This window comes from Leucoraja erinacea, chromosome 13, assembly GCF_028641065.1.
Source record: "Leucoraja erinacea ecotype New England chromosome 13, Leri_hhj_1, whole genome shotgun sequence".
NCBI lineage: Eukaryota > Metazoa > Chordata > Chondrichthyes > Rajiformes > Rajidae > Leucoraja > Leucoraja erinaceus.
The window spans coordinates 38,885,018-38,893,605 of record NC_073389.1 but is presented as its reverse complement, the minus strand read 5'-3'; the positions used below and the strand labels follow the sequence as shown (position 1 = coordinate 38,893,605).

General features: G+C 47.3%; 1 protein-coding gene across 2 annotated transcripts in view; it reads left to right on the top strand.

Moving 5' to 3' along the window:
- The first annotated feature begins 770 nt into the window (after positions 1–770).
- Positions 771–8,588, top strand: part of LOC129702890 (NXPE family member 3-like) — a 54,754-nt gene continuing 46,936 nt past the window's right edge. The window contains exon 1 of one of the 2 annotated variants that reach the window (XM_055644965.1): positions 771–1,533. The gene's annotated coding sequence lies outside the window, so the exon portion shown is untranslated. The remainder of the gene's footprint in view (positions 1,534–8,588) is intronic. The other variant, XM_055644964.1, reaches the window with a different exon arrangement.

Genomic DNA, 8,588 nt, shown 5'->3' with positions numbered 1-8,588 from the left:
GAGGGGATTTTGTAGAAACTTACAAAATTCTTAAGGGGTTGGACAGGCTAGATGCAGGAAGATTGTTCCCGATGTTTGGGAAGTCCAGGACAAGGGGTCACAGCTTAAGGATAAGGGGGAAATCCTTTAAAACCGAGATGAGAAGAACTTTTTTCCACACAGAGTGGTGAATCTCTGGAACTCTCTGCCACAGAGGGTAGTCGAGGCCAGTTCATTGGCTATATTTAAGAGGGAGTTAGATGTGGCCCTTGTGGCTAAGGGGATCAGCGGGTATGGAGAGAAGGCAGGTACGGGATACTGAGTTGGATGATCAGCCATGATCATATTGAATGGCGGTGCAGGCTCGAAGGGCCGAATGGCCTACTCCTGCACCTAATTTCTATGTTTCAACACTGCATTCCTTGTACTCAAGTCAAAGTCATTTAATAATACGGTACAATAATCAGTTACAGAAGCAGAGAAAGACGATTCAACGTAGGCTATTGCGGTTATAGAAAAATTACAAGGAGAACTGGTAATTTGGCACTTAGCGATGAACATAGGGCAATGCAAGTTCCTTTACTATTAATAAATACTCCTAAAAAACTTCTCTGAAGATTGCAATCTTCGCGTTTTTCGACTGCGGATGCGCAGATGCCGATTGCGCTTTAAGGCCGCATGACAATATCGGCATTTTGCTGCAGAAACCTGCAAATTGCGGGGGGGGGGGGGGTTGAATTATACTCCTCGCCTTCGTAGCAATGAAAGGTAGCAATCGCGAAAGCGGTTCAAACCCCCCCCCCCGACGATTAAAGACGGCTGGTTTAGATTGGTTGGGGGGTTTCTTCGCAGTCGAATAATTCCTAACATCTGAAGGGATTTGAGAAAGAAGCAGCTTTCCCTTGCCCGCCGTGTAGAGGCAGAGCGGGGGCGATAGGATCTCTCCCCCTGCAATCAGGTCGGTCATAGGCAGCGGCTCTGCCAATGTTCCGGGTGAGAGGAGGCCATGCCTCCAAACCCTGCTATTGGAGTGACACCACCAACGATAGCTCCTCTAGTATCTTTGGACATCAGGCTCACTCCGCCTTCATTGATAAGGGGTTAGAGCAGTTTTGCAACGGTATAAAGCAAAGATCTGTGGTATAAAGTACTGTCAGCCAAAGATCCTATAGGATCTTTGCTGTCAGCTGCGAAGCACTGCGGCGCGGATGTGAGGTCGGAGCTCATCCGTGTGACACAAGCCACACTAGCTCGCCGTTACATTCTGGTAAATCCCGCTGCCTTTTTGCACGATGTTGTTTCCTGCGTGAAATACTGGAATCTGTGGCGCAAAACGAACCGACCCCCCCACCCTAAAGTGTAGGTCGAGGTGTGTGGAGATTGGGGCTGGATGTGCTATTTGCAAATACAAAAAACCCGAGCTGAATTTCTGGTGTACATTGAACGTGTTTGGACTCCTCACCTCGAATCTGCATTGTTGATGACTTCGAGTCTTTCAAATCTGCAAACGTTTGTTAATGCACCTGCAAGACTTGTGCATTGTTGGTTTTAAAAGTAAGTAGTATTTTGTTTGTAAATAAGACAATATTTAAGTGTAGGGTTGTTAATTGATTTCTGCGTGCAGACGGGAAGGTCCCTCTAACTTTCCTTCAGCGGTATTAGGCATTCTGTTATTGCTCAGTGCATCTTTTATCAATGCATCTCAATGTAACTTTTATCACCGCCTGTTCTAGATCAGCCTACCTTTTCATAAAATAAACTTGTATTGGTGCGACGAGCGTGTTTCGTTCTTAGGTGCCTCGAAACGGAACAATGAAATTCTTGCTTGCAGCAGCAGCACAACGGGTTTGTACGGAAGAGTAGTCATAGAAAAATAGAAAATATGTGCAGGAGTAGGCCACTCGTCGACCCTTCGAACCAGCACCGCCACTCAATGTGATCATGGCTGATCATCCACAATCAGTACCCCGTTCCTGTCTTCTCCCCATATCCATTGATTCCTCTAGCCATAAGAGCTCTATCTGACTCTCTTTTGAATTCCACAAATTCACAACAACTCTCTGGGTGAAAACGTTTCTCTTCATCTCAGTTCTTAATGGCCCACCTCTTATTCATAAACAGTGGCCCGTGGTTCTGGACTGCCCAACATCGGTAACATGTTTCCTGCGTCTAGCTTGTCCAATCCCTTAATAATTTTATGTTTCTATAAGGTTCCCTCTCATTCTTCTAAATTCCAGTGAATACAAGCCCAGTCATTCCATTCTTTCATCGTATGACAGTCCCGCCATCTTGGGAATTAACCTCCTGAATTTACGCTACACTCTCTCAATAGCAAGGATGTCCTTCCTCAAATTAGGAGACCAAAACTGCCCACAATACTCCAGGTGTGGTCTCACCAGGGTCCTGTACAACTGCTCCTATACTCCTCTTTGCTCCTATGCTTAAATCATCTTGTTATGCCAATAGCTTTCTTCATTGCCTGCTGTACCTGCATGCTTACTTTCAGTGACTGATGTACAAGGACACCCAGGTTTCGTTGCACTTTCCCTTTTCCTAATCTGACACCATTCAGATAATAATCTGCCTTCTTTTTCTTGCCACCAAAGTGAATAACATCACATTTATCCACATTATACTGCATATCCCCACTCTCCCTACCTATCCAAGTCACCCTGCATCTCCATAGCATCCTCTTCACAGTTCACACTGCCACCCAGCTTTGTGTCATCTGCAAATTTGCTAATGTTACTTTTAATTCTTTCATCTAAATCATTAAATATATTGTAAATAGCTGCTGTCCCAGCACCGAGTCTTGCGGTGCCCCATTAGTCACTGCCTGCTATTCTGAAAGGGACCCGTTAATTCCTACTCTTTGTTTCCTGTCTGCCAACCAATTTTCTATCCATGTCAATACCCTACCGCTCTAATTTTGCCCACTAATCTCCTGTGTGGGACCTTATCAAAGGCAGCAAAATGAAAGCATGGCCCTGATGGTATGGTTCTTTGATGACCTTCACTGCTTTCTTGAGGTAGTCCTGTAGACCAAATCAATGGTATGGGGCCAGTACCAATGAAGGACCGGACATTGTTCACCAATTTTTGCAGCCTCCTTTGTTTTTGGACGTTCATGTTACCAAACCAGGTCATGTTGCAGCCAGTTGATATGTTTTCCACAGTGCACTCGTAGAAGTTTGATAGAAGATGATATGCTGAATCTCCTCGTTGCTAGGTGTAATTAACTCCATGGACACCCAATGCACTATAATGCTGAGAACTATATTTTACACTCTGTATCTTCCCCTTTGCTCTATCTACTGTATTTGAGTTTGAACTGATGCATCTATCTATGTATGGTATATCTGATCAGTTTCACTAGGAGCCAAAAGAAAGCTTTTCACTGAACATGTGGCAATAATAAATCTAAACCTAAAGGTGGTGTTCTTAAACCAGGTGTGAGTCTTGGATTGGAGCAAGGAGAAGTTAAAGATGTCTGTAAATCCACTTGTCAGCTGGTCTGGGCTGGGGCTCAATATGGGCCAGTTGCTTTCTGCGGGATCACTCTCGGCAAGGCTGATCTGTTGTCTACGGCAAGTCCACCCAGAGCTGTTGAAGCTTGTAATGTCGTTCCACTGACCCGCTGCTAAAATATGAGCATAGAATGCGTTGTGCTTGTCGTGGAGGGATGCATTGCAGCCAGCAATTCTACGTGACTTAATGTGGCCAATGCAAGGCTTGTCGAAAAGGACTTCAGCTTGGTGTGGAATTTTCTCTTGGCATCCTTGATGACGAGGTGAAGGTCATCACACTAGAGGCAGGAAACATGTTCCCGATGTTGGGGGAGCCCAGAACCAGGGGCCACAGTTTAAGAATATGGAGTAAACCATTTAGAACCGAGACGAGGAAACACTTTTTCTCACAGAGAGTGGTGAGTCTGTGGAATTCTCTGCCTCAGAGGGCGGTGAGGGAGGTTCTCTGGATGCTTTCAAGAGAGAGCTAGATAGGGCTCTTAAAAATAGCAGACAGTGGATATGGGGAGAAGGCAGGAACGGGGTACTGCTTTGGGATGATCAGCCATGATCACATTGAACTGCGGTGCTGGCTCGAAGGGCCAAATGGCCTACTCCTGCACCTATTGTCTATTGTCATGCCTAGAATTCCTGTACATTTTGGGATTGCCTGTCTTGAACACCACAGTTTTTTTACTTCAGGGCATGGATCTCAACCATGGTTTTCAGTTGGGATTCTCTTCTTGGGCATTATATTGGCAAGACTTCTTTAGGTATGTGAAGAAGAAAAAAATAGCTAAGGCCAAAGTTCAACCCTTGTAGACTGAAAAGAGTAAATTTATTATGGGGAACAAGGAAATAGCAAATGAGTTGAACAGGTACTTTGGATCCGTCTTCACTAAGGAAGACACAAACACTCTCCCAGATGTACTAGTGGCCAGAGGATCTAGTGTGATGGATGAACAGAAGGAGATTCACATTAGGCAGGAAATGGTGTTGGGTAGACTGATGGGACTGAAGGCTAATAAATCTCCAGGGCCCGATGGCCTGCATTTACTCAGAGCTCCCATGGATTTTGAAGCAACAGCAACAAAGAGAAGCGGGAGAAAACACCGATTGGCTCTAGCCCGAGTGGGAGGAGTTAAAAGTGAGTCAGAGGGGGAAAACAGTTGAAAAGGAGAGGCAAAGCACAGGCAGAATTTACTCAGAGTGCTCGTGGATTTTGAAGCAACTGCAACAAAGAGAAGCAGGAGAAAACACTGATTAGGTCTAGCCCGAGTGGGAGGAGAGTTAGAAGTGAGTCAGAGGGGGAAAACAGTTGAAAATTGAGAAATTTGGTTTGTAAATTGGTAAATTAGGCAATTTATCAGTCAATATAAGCAAGACGGCTTAAGGAGCGGCAGTGAGGGAAGTGCCTTGTGATAAAAGTGCGAGTCTTTGGCTCGAGAGTCTTTGGCGAGGAGGCTGAGGAGAGAAGGCTACGCAAAATGCTGGAGAGGGAGAGACGAAAGAGGGAGATATCAAGCAAGCTGATTCAGTATGATGCTTGCAGTATGTGGGAGGTCAAGGACACTGCTGGTGCCACTGGCTGCTACAAATGTGAGAAGTGCATCCAGGTACAGCACCTGAAGGGCCGTGTTGGGGAACTGGAGAAGCAAGTGGATGACCTCGGGTTCGTCTGAGAAACTGAGTCGTTCCTCGACAAATCCTACAGTAAGATTGTTACACCTAAGGTACTGGAAGAGAGTAGATGGGTGACGATGAGAAAGGGAGGGAAACGTGGAATGCAAACTTAACCCCGGGTGTTGTTCCTCTTGTGAACAGGTTCACCCACTTAGGAACTGTTGGGCCAAAAGACATTAATGCACTGAGCGGCGGACTGGCTTGCGAAGCAAAAAGGGCTGTTGAGCCAAAAACAAAGAGGCCAACATCAGGCAACACCATTGTAGTTGGAGACTGCCTTGTGAGATACAAGATACAATTTAATTGTCATTTGGACCCCTTGAGGTCCAAATGAATGCCGTTTCTGCAGCCATACATTAAAAACAAATAGACCCAAGACACACAAATAATTTACATAAACATCCATCACATCGCTGTGATGGGAAGGCCAGAAAAACTCTTATCTCTCCACTGCACTCCGTGCCCCACCGACCCCCCCCCCCCCCCCCCGATGTCAGAGTCAAAGTCAAAGCCCCCGGCTGGCGATGGCAATTGTCCCGCGGCCATTAAAGCCACGCCGGGTGGATGCGAGGTCGCACACCGGGTCTTGATGTTAGAGCCCCCGGCGTGCGCTCGCAGAGTCCCGCGGCCATTCCAAGCCGCGCGGGGCGGTGATGTCAGGCCCCGCTCCAGGAGCTCTTCGACCCCGCAACTCGGGCGGGAGAATTCGCCGTTGCGAGAGCCCTGAAAAGCGGTCTCCCTCCAGGGACCCGCGGGCTCCCGGTGCCGCCGTCCGCCAGACCCGCAGTTGCAGCCTCCGAATCTCCGGAGGTCGGGCCGCAGCAGCAGCAGCAGCGCTCCTCCACCGCTCCACCCGCACCGCTCCACTCAGCCAGCCCCGCGACGGTGACGTTGAGTCGTCGGCACCAGAGTCCCCGGTCTCTTCCTGTTGGAGGCCGCTCCTCGTTGCAGCCCCCGATAACAGAGACCCGACCCAAGCAAAAGGTCGGGGTCTCCCGTTGCAGGGAGAGATTCCCCCTCCCACCCCACCCCCACCCCCCCCCCCCCCCCCATCTCCACACACACAGCGCACTCCACACACACACACACACCCTCACCACCCCCACACACACACACCACACACACACACACACCCACACACACCCACACACACACACACACACACACACACCCCCCCACACACACACACCACACCCCAACAAAAAATAACAACAACTACATAAAAACATAGACAGAAAATAATAAAAACGCGGACGGGCTGCAGAGGCCGCTGCTGACGAGAGTCGCGCCGCCTACCTACCTTGTGAGAGGTACGGACAGGGGTTTCTGCGGCAACAGACGGCATTCGACGATGGTGTGCTGCCTTCCTCGTGCCAGGATCCAGGTTGTCACGGACAGAGAGCCGAAAATCTTCAAGGGCGAAGGTGAACAGCTGGAAGTGGTAGTGCATGTCGGCACAAATGATGTCGGAAAGAAGGGGATGAATATTCTGCAGCGTGATTTTTGAGAGCTCGGAAAAATGCTGAAAAGCAGGACCTCCAGGGTTGTTATCTCTGGTTTGCTTCCAGTTCCTCGTGCTGGCGAGAGCAGGAACAGGGAGATACGGGACCTGAATGTGTGGCTGATGAACTGGTGCAGGGGGGAAGGATTTAGATTCTTAGATCACTGGCATCTGTTTTGGAGTAAGGGGGAACTGTACAAAAGGGATGGATTGCATCTTAACAAGTGGGGGACCAGCATTCTGGCAGGCAGGTTTGCCACTGCTACACGGGTGATTTTAAACTGAATAAGGCGGGTGGGGTGTCAAATATGATAGTTGAGGATGGAGTTAAAGGGAAAGAGTAAAGGGATGGTTAATGACCCCAGAATTAACGGGAAAAGAAGCTCACAAAGGGATAGGAGAGTATGGCCAAGTGTAATCGGGATCGATGTGAAAGGTGAGATGCGTAGGGAATTAAAAGTATTGTATATGAATGCACAAAGTATAAGAAGTAAAGTAGATGAGGTTGAGGCTCAGTTAGAGGTTGGTAGATATGACATTGTGGGGATTACTGAGACGTGGTTGCAGGAGGATCGTGCCTGGGAACTTAATATTCAGGGTTATACATCCTATATAAGGGGCAGGCAGGTGGGCAGAGGAGGGGGGGGTAACTCTGCTGGTGAGGAATGGAATTCAATCCTTTGCGAGGGAAGACATAGGGACTGACGAGATAGAGTCATTGTGGATTGAGTTGAGGAATTGTAAAGGCAAGAAGACACTAATTGGTGTTATTTACAAACCCCCAAATAGTAGCCCGGATGTAGGGTATAAGTTTCAGCAGGAGTTAAAACTGGCAAGTAACAAAAGTAATGCCACTGTGGTGATGGGGGATTTCAATATGCAGGTAGACTGGGAAAATCAGGTTGGTTCAGGACCCCAAGAAAGAGAGTTTGTAGAATGCCTCCGAGATGGATTCTTAGAGCAGCTTGTAATGGAGCCGACCAGAGAAAAGGCAATTCTGGATTTAGTGTTGTCCAATGAACCAGATATGATAAGAGAACTCGAGGTAAAGGAACCGCTTGGAGGTAGTGATCATAATATGATTAGTTTTAATCTGCAATTTGAGAAGGAGAACGTTAAATTGGAAGTGGCAGTGATGCAGTTGAACAAAGGGGATTATGAAGGCATGAGAGGGGAGCTGACCAAAGTAGACTGGAAAGGGATCCAAGCAGGAATGACGGTGTAACAGCAATGGCAGGAATTTCTGGGCATAATCCAGGAGACGCAGGATCATTTCATTCCAAAAAGGAAGAAAAATTCTAAGGGGAGTAGGAGGCAACCGTGGCTGACAAGAGAAGTTAGGGATAGAATAAAACTAAAAGAAAAGATGTATAACACAGCAAAGAGTAGCCAGAAGCCACAGGATTGGGAAACTTTCATAGGACAACAGAAGGAAACAAAACGGACAATATGGGCTGAAAAGATGAAGTACGAGGGGATCCTGCCAGGAATATGTAACAGCTTCTTTAGATATGTTAAGGGAAAAAGAGTAGCAAATTCAAATGTGGGTCCATTGAAGGCAGACACGGGTGAAATTATTATGGGCAACAAGAAAATGGCAGAAGAGTTGAATAGGTACTTCGGATCTGTCTTCACTAAGGAAGACACAAACAATCTCCCAGATGTACTGGAGGACAGAGGATCTAAGGGGGTAGAGGAACTGTAAGAAATTTTCATTAGGCGAGAAATAGTATTGGGTAGGCTAATGGGACTGAAGGATGATAAATCCCCTTGGCCTGATGGTATGCATCCCAGGGTCCTCAGGGAGGTGGCTCCAGAAATAGTGGATGCATTGGTGATCATTTTCCAATGTTCAATAGATTCAGGATCAGTTCCTGTGGCTTGGAGGATAGCTAATATTATCCCACTTTTCAAGAAAG